The following is a 13519-nucleotide window of genomic DNA, read 5'->3' as shown; positions in this document are numbered from 1 at the left end:
CCTCGTTTACCTCTTCGCTATTACTCAACCATTATTTCCAACTCCCTCGAATACACAGTACAACAGCAAGTATCTCAAGATACAAAAATCTCGCGAGATTCGTTTCTCGCTTCGTGGAGCGAATCACCGAAAGACGAACTCGTAAGAAACGTAAACGAGAAACGAGGTTACACCGGTCCATCTATCGCACCTGTACACCTGTTACAATTATTTTCTCACATCGACACGGTGAATTCGTCCCCGGAGTTACGTCCACGTGTTTCTGAACACCGTGTACGTACGATCGGGAGCATCGTTTGCGAGTTGTTCGTCACGAATTGATCCGATCGGAATCGTTTTTCGAAAAAAATTCCAGTTCGATCGTTGCACGTCGATTCGTGTCTCTGTTCGGATACGACCGTAGGTGTATCACCAGAGGTCACATAAAAGGAAACGGACGGATGTCGGGGGGTGGCGTGTGGCTGCTTCAATTTCAGGGGTGTAACACGGCCATAAATAAAATCGGAGTCTTCGTTTTCGGTCGCAGCGTGCACGAGCGCGCGGGCGCGCGCGCGCTTATTTTTGGACGGTCGATGGTGCGTGGAACTTTTACATGTTTCAGGAAAAACCAGCCGCGCCCGTTGTCTATGGGGTTCTATCAATAGCGAGAGATTCGTTGCTCGTGGAATTGCTTTCACGGGCTGACGAGCCCTCGAGAAACGCCGGTAGCCTCTCGTGACTTATTTTTCCAGTGTCTCCACGAGGACGGTTTTACGGTGCTCGGCGAAGGGCTCCGGTACCTTATGGTGGTTTAATTGATGGTCTTTCGAGTAACGCGCTTTTCGTTTAATTTACACGGGATTTTCTCGTTCGCCAGCGTTCAACATCGTCGAGCCGGGAATATTCGAAATTGTATCGCTCCTAATCGGTTCGAGCGACCGGACGGTTGTTAAAATAGAATTTGCAATTGAAAGTATATCAACGAAGTATCAACGACGAAAGAGTTACCGCAAGAAGTATTGTTCTTAGAGTGGTATTCTTTTTTGACGATTTTTACGGTTGTTCGTTGCAATTCCATCGTAACGTTTCTTCGTGTAAATTATTGCGATTATCGGTGTATCGCATTGTTTTCGATCGTTCTGGAGAATTTTTCGATGGGAAAATGTTCCAAAGGATTTCGATATTACGTTCGAAAAGTTTGTTTCTCGATGTGTATAATTTCCGCGACGATTGGCTAGGAACGTCGGCTTCGTTTCGACACGGATTTAAGGTCTTTGATTCGCATAATGCGAATACGACGTCGGAGATTAACCAACGCAGCGTTTACCGAAAGAAAAACGGAATAATTCCCTCGGCGAGACAAAACGGATTTCTAATTATGGCACGCAGAAAACCAGCGAATGCTTAATTTGTCTTTGGTGTTCCGACATCAAGGATTGAGCACCATATCGTATAAGGACACGCGTCAAATTGCGTTGTTCGACTGGTTTCAGACTAGGAACTGTGTCAGTGTGCTTTGAAAAACGCAGATTTCCACTCCGAGATCTGGATGCGATTTGCAATTTATATTTACTCGAAGGTAAAATGGAGCGTCCCTCTATCGTTGTTGCTGTTGCTGAGAGACCGATTGTGCACGAAGCAAGGCGAGAAGAATGACGGATTTCGCGAATCGAAGACCGATTTGATAATTTTGTACAATTTTTAACATCAGCCACGAAACGTGATGGAAAAAGAGAAAGAATCGAAGGTTGCCGTTCGTTTCTCGATTTACATCGAAAATGTGTTAACGAGTAATATTTTTCATGGAATCTTACACAGCGAGAATGTAAGAAAATTTTCCATAGAAATGTTTTCCATCGTTTTCGATTAAATTTCATTGCGCGTAGAGATCTCTCGAAGCTTTTTCCATGTAATCTGAGAAAAGGAATTAACATTCGTGTAACTGTTCAATATTTATCCAGAAAGTGCACAGAGAAGTATTTTCATTTCCATGTAACTGCTGTACAATGCCATAAATATTAATTATTTTTCTTCTTTCTCGGTCGATTTTCGCCACACGTATTCGATTCCGTGTCAAAAAAATGTATTTGTTTTTCTTTTTGTTCCGATATCGTTTGCAATTACGGTGAAGAGCGTTTGCACGATCATAAAAATCGTGTCACGAGCAACGGAAAACTTTCTATTTTCCTCGAAACGTTGTGGAAAATAATGCACATATCGAAAGTTACGGGATATTTGTTGGCAAGCTGACAATAGACGATCCATTCTCGCGAGTTCTTTTCGTATTCTCTATCACTTAAGGCGGATTTACATTATCCGTCACGCAATCGTACGCCAAGACGCTCTTCAAAGCGACCGACGAACGAAACAGTGACGGACAGTGCGTGTACTCGGTGTGCAAAACTCGTCGAAGAACGTTTCGACGAACGGTTGCTTAACGGATAGTGTGAATCCGCCTTTACGCTTACTCGGCCCCCTCCCTCTCTCATTCAGCCCTACGAGTCAAGGCCAATTCTCACTATCCCTCCGCGTGTGAACAGCCAGCCGCAAGAATTAAAGACTGTTAAGACACGTCGCTAGGTTTACGTCGCCGTTCAGAGGGACAATGCTATTTTCGATATCGTCATTAGCGTGGCTTCTTGTACACGCGCCCTAAGGACTCGAGTAACCGAGAAAACATCGGTTTGTTAACGTCGAACGATTTTTCATATCGGTTCGGACCAATCGGACCGTTTCGCGAGCCTTTACGTACTTAACCTAAAAGAGTTCTTTCGTTTGGGTATACGCAAGAGAAGTTAGGGTAAAGAACGTATCGAGTTTATGGAAATCGAGTTCTTGACTTTAGAATGGGATAAGAGAATTGAGAAAATACAGGAGAGTCCAGTCGTGTCTGTTATAATTGCTTTCGTTGTAGGAAATTGATGTATCATGAGACGGGTCGAAAAAGACCCAAGAGACGCACTAAAGTGAACTATACGAATTTTTAGTACTATGCAAGCACACATAACCGTAGTACCACCACTTTGAATCGTATAATGTCCGTTACTGTTTTACATTCAGTCTTTTTATCAAATTGGTTGATATTCATCGGTTAAAAACGAACGCAAGGAGTTTCGAATATCGATACAATCGTTCTTTACTCTTCGAATTTCATATTTTTTATAACAATCGACGAATAAACTGTGTACAATCGTGTCGTTAACAGTGTTAAAAAGTAAAGTAAACGATACACCGTATTACTCGACGAATGAAACGACAATTATCGAAAATTTGAATCTGTATGTAAATAGGACGCTGTAATTTCGAGCGAACTCGTTTCTACGTCATGGTCACCGGTGACCCTCGTAGTTAGACAATTACACCACGCGCAATGATATTTCATTCGATGGTATCGCGCGATATTTTATTGTAATATCCCGGTAACATCGAAAACTTCGCAGGAACGTGGACGAAGGCGCGATGGAAAATTCGATGTAGGTAGACATTGCTCGATATCTGTCCATCCTGACACGAGTACAATGTAAAACTGTTGAGAACAGATTCTGGTTCGCAGATTGATACTTAAACCACTTACCACCCTTTTCCTATCTATCCGACACAGCCTGGCTGAACGTAGTGGCAGCGTGTCGAAAGGAGGAAGTCAAGGGAGCGCGGCGCGCTTTTTCCAAGATACATCTCTTCGAGATTTCCATTCAATGGGATGATCGTGTAAAGATTCGGCCCGCGGAAAAATTGCCGTGCAACCGTGGTGTAATTGCGTTATCAGTGTCCGGCGGAAGTCTCGCGGAAACCCCCGATATCATTGACAACATCGCGAGATATTTTCCGCAAGGAGAATCACCCAAAAAACTCGAGGGTTCCTGATCTGAAGGCGAATTTAGAATTCGGATATGCATAGTGGACTGTTCATTGACAAGGTGAAAGGTGTCAAGATTGTACTAACCCCTATTTAACTCAAAACTCGAGGGTTCATGATCCGAAGGTGGATGTAGAATTTGAACGGAGATGGTTCATTGACAGTGAAAGGTGTCAAAATTGTCTTAACCAGACCTAACTTAAAATCCAAGGGTTCTTGATTTAAAGGAGACTTTGGATGTGCATAGTGAATGGTTCATTGACAGTGAAAGGTGCCAAGATTGTCCTAATTCCGATTTAACTTAAAATTCGAGAATTCTTGATCCGAAGGTGAATGTAGAATTTGGATGTACATAGTAATGGTTCATTGACAGTGAAAGGTGTCAAAAGATTGTACTAACCCCTATTTAACTTAAAACTCGAGAATTCTTGATCCGAAGGTGAATGTAGAATTTGGATGTACATAGTGGATGGTTCATTGACAGTGAAAGGTGTCAAGATTGTCTTAACCAGACCTAACTTAAAATCCAAAGGTTCTTGATTTGAAGGAGACTTTGGATGTGCATAGTGAATGGTTTATTGACAGTGAAAGGTGTCAAGATTTTCCTCACCCCTATTTAACTTAAAACTCGAGAATTCTTGATCCGAAGGTGAATGTAGAATTTGGATGTACATAGTCGATGGTTCATTGACAGTGAAAGGTGTCAAGATTGTCCTAACCCAGATCTAACTTAAAATCCAAGGGTTCTCGATTTGAAGGCGAATGTAGACTTTGGATATGAATAGTTCACTATCAACCATTCAGGTTGATATACAGTGAAAGGTGTCGAGATGGTTCTCATCCTTGTTTCGTCAAAAATGAACATCCAAAATGATCGGTGAAGGATGTAGAATTTTTTACTTTCCGCAAATTGCGAGGATGATTTATCGATGACAAAGTGACAGCGAGATGTCTAAACCCGTCCAGAAATAAGTGATTGTAGTAACGATGCTTGAAAATGGCGTTTTTTTCACCACTTTCTAATATTTTACGACATTCTTCCACAAGAGCAAAACTTGGTAACTCTCGACACATTTCATTCGTCGACATTTTAAAAATTATCGAAAGGAATTCCACCGGTGAACCGGTTGTAAATACTTCAGCTGTCATCTTTCACATTCACCGTGGATGAATTACCGCGACGTAGACGCAAAGTGCAAATATAAATTTGTTTTCGCGAAAAAATGGACGAAAGGCACTTGGGGTTATTACTGGAATGTAATATTATTTATACAGAGTGGCTGTTTTATCTTGAGACAATGGAATACTTCACGAGCGACCAATAATATCGAGGAAATGTTGTTACGAACGTTATTTAGTACGGAGGGGAACATCATACGGTATAAATAATTTTCCCACCCTCTTTCGCAGCAAACAACGTTCATAAGAATATTTTGTTGATACCATCGGTTGCTCGTGAGATATTCTACCGTGTCGAGATAAAACAGACACTCTGTATAATACTCAATGCTTGTGTACGATTATCAGCGAGCGAGTGTGAATTGCTACATCGTGTTAAAGTGGTGGTAAAATAATAAATCAGACCGATTTGAACAATGTTGACCGTGGAAATGTAAGAATGTCTGGTTTTATTTTAATGTAATTTAATTTTCATTTGTAATTCAACGAACCCTCCAGTAGTCGGGTGGATAACGATCGACATCCAGTTGAGGTCTTTGTTACTTTGTTATTTGTCGTTTAAAGTGGACAAAGATGAATTTTTATACCTTTCTACGAGAAATAGGACAGAGGTCTAGAACGATGCTGAATTTTATTCGAGCAACAATGGTACTATACTCCACCGAACACAGAACTACTTACTTACTTGCTTACGTTATACTTTTATATAATTTTACGACGAATAAATAACATTTAACCGGAAAGCATGTTTCCGTCGTAGAGTTCGTAAAATTTCACACATTTTTTACGTCTCTGGTCTTTGAAGATCGATCGATCTTGAAAGACAATCTTCGACTGAAATATAAATTCGCGCTACGTTTACAGAGGGAACGACAACTTATTTTTAAACTAACAAAACTCAAGGAAACGAGTCGAGAGAACGACACGACTCGTTAACAAAGATACAAAGAGTTTTCGAAGGAAGGAGTCCGAAAGATTATAATGTATTTTCCTCGTTGGTTCGTGACGAAACGATTTTCTGGAAAAGGGCATCGCGACGCTGGAAGTATTGCGAATTCTCGAGAAGAGGAATGAACAAAAATTGGCGTTCTCCCGCAGCTTTCTCGCTGGAACTTTTTAATTACCTAGTCGAGGCTGCATCCTGGTTATTCTTACGAGTTTATGATCACCTTTAATGACGCTTTCGGACCGGGCCGACGGTAATACATAACACGATGCGGATGTACGTGACGCGGTTGCCCATGAAACAAAACGGTGAGTCGAGGCTGATAATTGCGGGCGTACGTATACTGGTCACGGACAGGTGTTGTACGTCGTGCAGCGTACTCGAATTGCGCTTATTTGTTTGTGACAGTTGCCCGCGGTTGGCGTTAACCCTTGACGCTGCGAGCGTGTCCCTCGAGGACAGCCGTACGCTTAACAAAAATTTCTGTTAATTCTCGAACGACGTAGAGAACAATAGAAAGGCTCGAAAACTACTTGGAGCTTCTCAAAGGACACAGACCTCTGCGTTTAGTCGCGACAACGCGAAGAAAATAAAAATAAAATAAAAAGAAATGGAAAATACGTGAAATATCCCGCGAAAACAGGCGCACGTTTAACAAAAATTTCTGTTAATTCTCGAACGACGTAGAGAACAATAGAAAGGCTCGAAAACTACTTGGAGCTTCTCAAAGGACACAGACCTCTGCGTTTAATCGCGACAACGCGAAGAAAATAAAAATAAAATAAAAAGAAATGGAAAATACGTAAAATATCCCGCGAAAACAGGCGCACGTTTAACAAAAATTTCTGTTAATTCTCGAACGACGTAGAGAACAATAGAAAGGCTCGAAAACTACTTGGAGCTTCTCAAAGGACACAGACCTCTGCGTTTAATCGCGACAACGCGAAGAAAATAAAAATAAAATAAAAAGAAATGGAAAATACGTGAAATGTCCCGCGAAAACAGGCGCACGTTTAACAAAAATTTCTGTTACGTAGAAAACAATAAAAACTTTCGAAAACCACTCGGAGCTTCCCAAAAGACGCATATCTCTGCGTTTAGTCGCGATAACGCAAAGAAGATAAAAATTACGACGCGAAATAAAATTATATATACGGAGTGAGGTGAAACAAGCGATACAATCGGGTAGCGGATGTTACTATTGTAGATTGTTATTATTGTAGGTTTTCCATGAGTAAAAATAAGCAGGAAAGAAAGAATAACATTTTTTCCCTTCAAAAACGAGGCCTCGAACGAAAAGAAACTCATTCTTTTTCTTTCGACGCGATTTTTACCGAATATCACCCATCAGGTTTCACTTTGTACACGAAAACAAAAGAGAAATAACTGCACCGAACCGACCGAAATTACCGATCGTTCGAATTTGAGTTCATCGATCGATTTTCCGAGTGATTTTCCCCGTGTATCGGCAGGACGGTCTGTCGCATAATTTATCAAAGTAAGTTGTTCCGTAGGTAGCCCGGACGTTTGACATCCCGTTGGGTCCTAAATTTCGTATTATTCTTCCATTTTAAATACCCGTGTTTGACAGTCACGGCAAGAGGAAAAGCGATCGGGACAATGGTCCGTCCGCTTGAATATTTTCATTTCGAACAATAACGATCGTTAAGGGTGGAAGAATAAGACATTCTTCGAAGCGCAATAACCTGCCTCGTCGAATACGTTGGTCGCGAGCAATGGAATAATGTATTCGGGATGGTATATATATATTTTTTTTTTCACGTTGACATATTGTACGTCCATTAGTCCTTTGTGCCAAACAATTCCTTCGGTTGGACAAAAGGTAAGTTCGGAACTCGTGGGAGAAGCAAACTTGACGTTCGGGGATACGCGAAACGTTACAGAGCGGATGAGTCCGAAAACCTGGAGGAAGTTAGGTCAGTCGGTACCGAAATGGAAATCGAAATAAGGAATCGGTCCCGTTTCTCGCATCACGAAGAAGCGACAATCGAAACCAGTGCTCGCGTCGCGGCTACTCCAATGCCGTGTTCGTTAATACGGATATACATATGTATGTATGTATATCGACTGCTAAGTATCGTGTTGTATCAAACGGATGTCGAAAGAAGTTGTCGTTGGTGTTATCGATATTTGGTTGGTGACATTTTATGAGGCATCGATACCGTTTTCATCGAGACCAGAAGGCAACGATCCGCGCTTAAAATGTTGGATACTTTCCGAATTAATAAAATGTAAACGTACGAATAGAATATTTCGTCTATGCATTCGAATGTACAGAGTGACGGAAAATTTTGCAAACGGACGAGAATTGATCCCCCAGTTTAGTTTGTTCACAATTTTGAAATAAACGAAGCTTTCTTCTCCATTTTGAAAAGAAACTACATAACGCTTACATCAGTATCGCAAATTTTTCTTCGTTTAATCTTTCACAATTAATCGCTCGACAAGTTTGCGATTCATTCGCCCGTACCGTTTCTTTCTTTTAACAATCTCTTAAGAAAGAACAACGGTACACGTCTCGAAAAAAAAAAATTCAAAGAAAACCCGGCGAGTTAATTTCGCCCCACCCGTTACATACGTACGTAATGACACGTAGGAAAACTGTCACGCGCTAAATGTCGTCTATTTATAAATATCGTCTATACTATCTTCCTTGGAACATTTCATTTATTTCGCGACTCGGTGTTTCCACGAATATTTCATTATCGTTGGTTGTTGCGCGTGGTTGGGCCGCGTCGTTGTTTAAACAAGCATTCCGGGGATCGTTGATACTCGTTTAATTGTACGTGCGGTAAGCTGCGAAAAATCGGTCCTTTTGTCAACGTCGTCGTCGTCGTCGCCCTCCCTTTTCCACGAGCACTTTTTTTTCCCCGTGACAAAAGCATGGCGATAGCGGACATAAACTGTTATGAACGTGGGCGTTAGACTAAATATACTGATGTAAATATCCCGGACTGGCGGCCCCGAAGGGGGTTGACCACGAAAAAAAAAAAAGAAAAAAAAGAATGCTCGTTGCCGGTGGCGGGCTTTCTGCGTTTCTTGGCAACTCGTAAAGAGCGTGGCGTTAATTGCGACAGGAATTGACGTGCTTCTTTGTTCAAACAAAACGCACACGCTTACGGAAAGCTATCCTCCTTCCTGTTAATAATATAACAGTACGATAATTCGATTATACTCCCGAGTCTGTAGCGCTAAACAGTGTTAATGGTATAAGACAGTGTTTCTCAAATACTCGTTCCTCGGTGGACCCCCCTCCGCGAAGGGAAATCTTTCGGTGGATATCCCCCCGAGTCGAACTGAATTATTACTTCAACCGATATAACATTTTCGAGCAACGTTTTCGAGAAACTTTACCCGCCGTTTCAACATTTTTATTCAATACGGGTGGATTCGTAACATTTGAATTTAAAAATAAATGGTGACGGAGGATCGGTAAGCTCGCGCGAGTATCTCTGAACAGTTACCATTGTTCGATAACGAATCATTCGAGTGTTATATTTAATTGTTTTTTTTTTATTATTAGATCGCGGTGACAGTAAAATGAAACGTCAACGAATAGCGTGCGAAACGATGTCGATAAGAATTTACAAAATTTGGATGTATCTAAATTTAGAGTGGTCGGTTTCTTCTCGGGATCAATCGCTCGAATACAGTCGAGTCGATGTCGGTAACGTGTCGCGATTACGATCTTTACGTTTGATCATTGTTCAATTTGGTATTTATTCGGCCTTTCGAAAAATTTTCCACTCTCCTTACTCGATACGAGTTCTTTATTTCGAATGGTTTCTAAAATCTAGATTTAATAACCGCGTACTTTCCAATTGGCGGTGCATCCGATTTTACGAAATAAAGATTTTTTTTGTTTCAGTTTCTTAACGCATTTACAGTAAAACCTAATTTTCATTTAAACCTCCGTTATCCAACTGTTGTACTATTCAAACGTTCTACTATCTGAACAGAACATGTACCGATAGACTCTACGATATAAATCATTTTCTAAGTTTTTTCTATATCCCTTTCTTATTAAGGAGTAACAATTTAATATAGAACTTGCGGTGTATGCATTCGCACATAATAAAGATACCCGAGCGGAAACGTGTAGCGCCAATTACGATAAGAAGTAATTAGTAGAAATTAAAAGAAATAAAATTACAAATTTAAATTGGGTGTAATACTTACCAAGAAATTAGCAACAATATATGGTATCGGAAAAGCTACGTTTACCAGCGCTAGACGTGTCTTCGTTAGAAATCTTCCAAGTAAGTATTCGTTCAATCGAATCGTACTCGAAATAACAGTTCAAACGATTCGAGAGACAAAACGTATAGAAATACAATTACACGCGTTTGCTAAAATTCTTCCTTCGTGTTTCCTTCTCTTGTTTTAAATTACCGAGTGCATTGTCTCGCGATGTTCAAAATTTACGAATCGTCGTTTCTCGTTTCTCATTTCACAATTAATTCCGTTATAATAATCAGTCTTCTTTAATCTTCTTTCTATCCCCTAAAATTTCAACTTAAGAATATTCCAACGTCTCGACTCGGTGCTTGCACAGTTTCCTGATTTTTTGATTAATTCAGAAATCGGAATCGAAGACACCGGATTCGAGGGAATAAAATCTAAAAATGATGTCACGATCGTATAGATTAGATTCGAAGATTGCTCGCGCAAAATTGTCGCCGGTTAATGAAAATCTTTTAATAATACGATTAACGTTGATCGAATATTGTACGAATTTTAGACAAGATCCCGCGGGATTAAAGCACCACCACAATTTCTCCGCGTTTGCGAACGAAGCGAACCGAAACATGTTGTGACATCCTGTACAATTTTACGAGTGGATGGACTATCGACCAGAGTTTCGACGAAAATCGGTCGTAAAGATTTCACGATACAAGTACTTTTGATAAAATTAGTGTCGAGAGAAATCATTTCGTCTTGGAAAATATTATTGTTCGCCATCGACGAAGATTTTCTCCATCGTGTTCCATTACTCGTTTTCTCGATATCGTTTATTCGTAGCCAATATCTCCTTCTTGTTTCATTTTTATCGAGAAGACAATCGCAATCGACTAAAGTTTTCAACGAACTTGCACAATCGAGTACTTCTTTTTTTTTCCCCAATGTCGAGTCACTCGAGGGTTGAAAAAATCGTTCGATATCGCGTTTCGAACGATAACGAAATACTTTCCACCTTCCGAGCACGAGAATAGCGAAAGCCAAACATTGAGAATTCTATTATCGCCATGTTTCGTTTCCTTGTACGAAATAGTGCGTTCGAGGAATTATTTGTTCAAAACGAGGTGAAATTAACTCGTACCACTCTCGTTGCGAGTGTGCGTCGAGTAATTGCTGAGGTGTGCAAATTATTAGAGTCAATAAAAAGATAAGGAAAAAAAAATTATTTTGCGAATAACAGTTCGTCCGAGCTTTCTCTTTGCGAAGAGATTCTATTATGTTCTATCGCGTTACAGAGAGATTCTTCTATTCTATTGTATTCCTTTAAAAATAGACCCACAGTTTAAAGTCTAAATTTGTAACAATGAGAACCAAGGCAAACAGTTGCGAGCAAACTGTGAAACGCTTCGAACACTCGACGCAACGATCGATGATAATTGACCGGTAAAACGATTCGAAAAACATTACCTTCCCCGTGATTGATAGCTATACGTAATAATTTCTGAGATCGTGAAACGTACAAATTACGAATTAACACCGTGACCACCGAGTACGAGTCGAGCTGGTCTACCGGTCCAGAATACTAGAAAGAGACGTTGAAATTTTTTCCTCGAACACTGCTACGAGCAATCTCGTAAAGACAAACTTGTTTCACCGCGAATATATCAGCGACAAATAGATATAAATAATGAATACTGGCCGTGCTAAAGAAGAATAAAAGTCGGCGCTCGTTAGAGAAATGTATGTTCATTTTTATTACGGGAAAAAGAAAGAAAAAAGTGTTCGACGACCTATCGCCGAATGGTACCTACGAATTATCTCGTAAAAAGAAACTTGTTTTCAGCGCGAGTATATTAGTAACGAATAGGTATGAATACTGGCCGTGCCGAATAAGAATAAAAGTCGGTGCGCATTAGAGAAATGAATGTTCATTTAATACGGAAAAAAAAAGGTAGCCGACGAGCTATCATTGAACGGGGTACCTACGAGTTATCTCGCAAAGACGAACTTGTTTTCAGCGGGAATACATTAGCAACGAATACAGGCGTAAACAACGAATACCGGACGTGTAAACGAAAAGTAATAATCGACATCTGTCGGAGAAATGAATATTCAGTTGTTGAGAAAGAGAAACAACTGGAGTATTTCATAGTTGGCGTTTGTGCAAATTACGCGTCCTGAATCGGTTTCGTTCGACGTCACTGTGGCAATTCGCGCGTTAATAAACAAGAATGGCGTCTCTGGCCGTCGCTTCGGTTGATAAAAAAAAAAAAAAAAAAGAAAAAACTGTACCCGACGATCTATCACTGGGCGGTATCAACTAATTATCTCGTAAAGGTAAACTTAGCTTGTCTTCGGCGCGAATATATTAGTAAATAATGACTACTGGGCGTGTGAGTGAAAAATAAGAATCAGTATGCGTCCGAGGAATGAATATTCAGTTCTTCGAATGAAAAGCAACAAACCGAAGCAACGATTCGTTCGATGGCCGGCGCCTGTGCGAACGACGCTGTTTCGTTTCATCCAACGTCATCACCGCGTGTTAATAAACAAGAATGGCGTCTTCGACGACGATCGCGCGAAACGTCTTTTCCATTCTACACGGTGGTGTGTACCAGCGAGATAGAATTGTCCGTGAACCGTTTCCACGAGCTCGTGTACCGAAAGTGGGAACACTCTGGCTCGTACAGTGGGTCAAAGTTTCGGTTAGGCTTGTCAGAAGAAGAGGCAGCTCGTCATGCGACGAGAGTCTCGCGTCTGATTCTCCCCTGTTGGACTAGGAACAAGTTCATCGACACGGTCCGCGATACGGGCGCTCAAAAATAGCCGATGTATAAATTATGCGTTCCCGGGGAAATGAGAACAATGTTACGGCCGGGCGTAGTTAATGCAAATTGTGGCCGGGTAGAATTAGATGCTACTTCGGGACGCTTAAATAGTTCGCGAAGCACCGACCGGGGATTATCATTATTCATCGAGAGACGCCTTTGAATTGCAGAAAGCGATTACGCGCGACATTCCAACACTTTTTTCCACGAACAGAAACTCCGGCTGAGATATCATAATTACGCGAGCGAATTGTATCGTCGATGGTCTCGATCGAAGGTGTTACTCGCTGCGACCAACCATTTAACGTTACACGAACGATATCTTTACGATATTAAGAGGAAGAGATCGATACCGAGATTTTACAAAGAGGTCGCCGCTAAGACTCGTAACGAGGTTGATACCAAGATTCGTAAAGAGGTTCACGCCAAGATTTACAAAGAGGTCGCCGTTAAGACTTGTAACGAGGTCGATACCGAGACTCGTAAAGAGGATGACGCCGAGATTTAAATTTTAGAGATTATTGCTTTGGA

At 40.9% G+C, this 13519-nt stretch overlaps 1 protein-coding gene across 1 annotated transcript in view; it reads right to left on the bottom strand.

The window, feature by feature from the left end:
• Salm (spalt major) overlaps nucleotides 1–13519 on the bottom strand; it is a 124731-nt gene that overhangs the window by 39168 nt on the left and 72044 nt on the right. The gene's annotated exons all lie outside the window — the stretch shown is intronic.

Source organism: Ptiloglossa arizonensis, chromosome 1 (assembly GCF_051014685.1).
Source record: "Ptiloglossa arizonensis isolate GNS036 chromosome 1, iyPtiAriz1_principal, whole genome shotgun sequence".
NCBI lineage: Eukaryota > Metazoa > Arthropoda > Insecta > Hymenoptera > Colletidae > Ptiloglossa > Ptiloglossa arizonensis.
The sequence above is the reverse complement of the archived record's forward strand: the minus strand, read 5'-3'. Positions and strand labels throughout refer to the sequence as shown.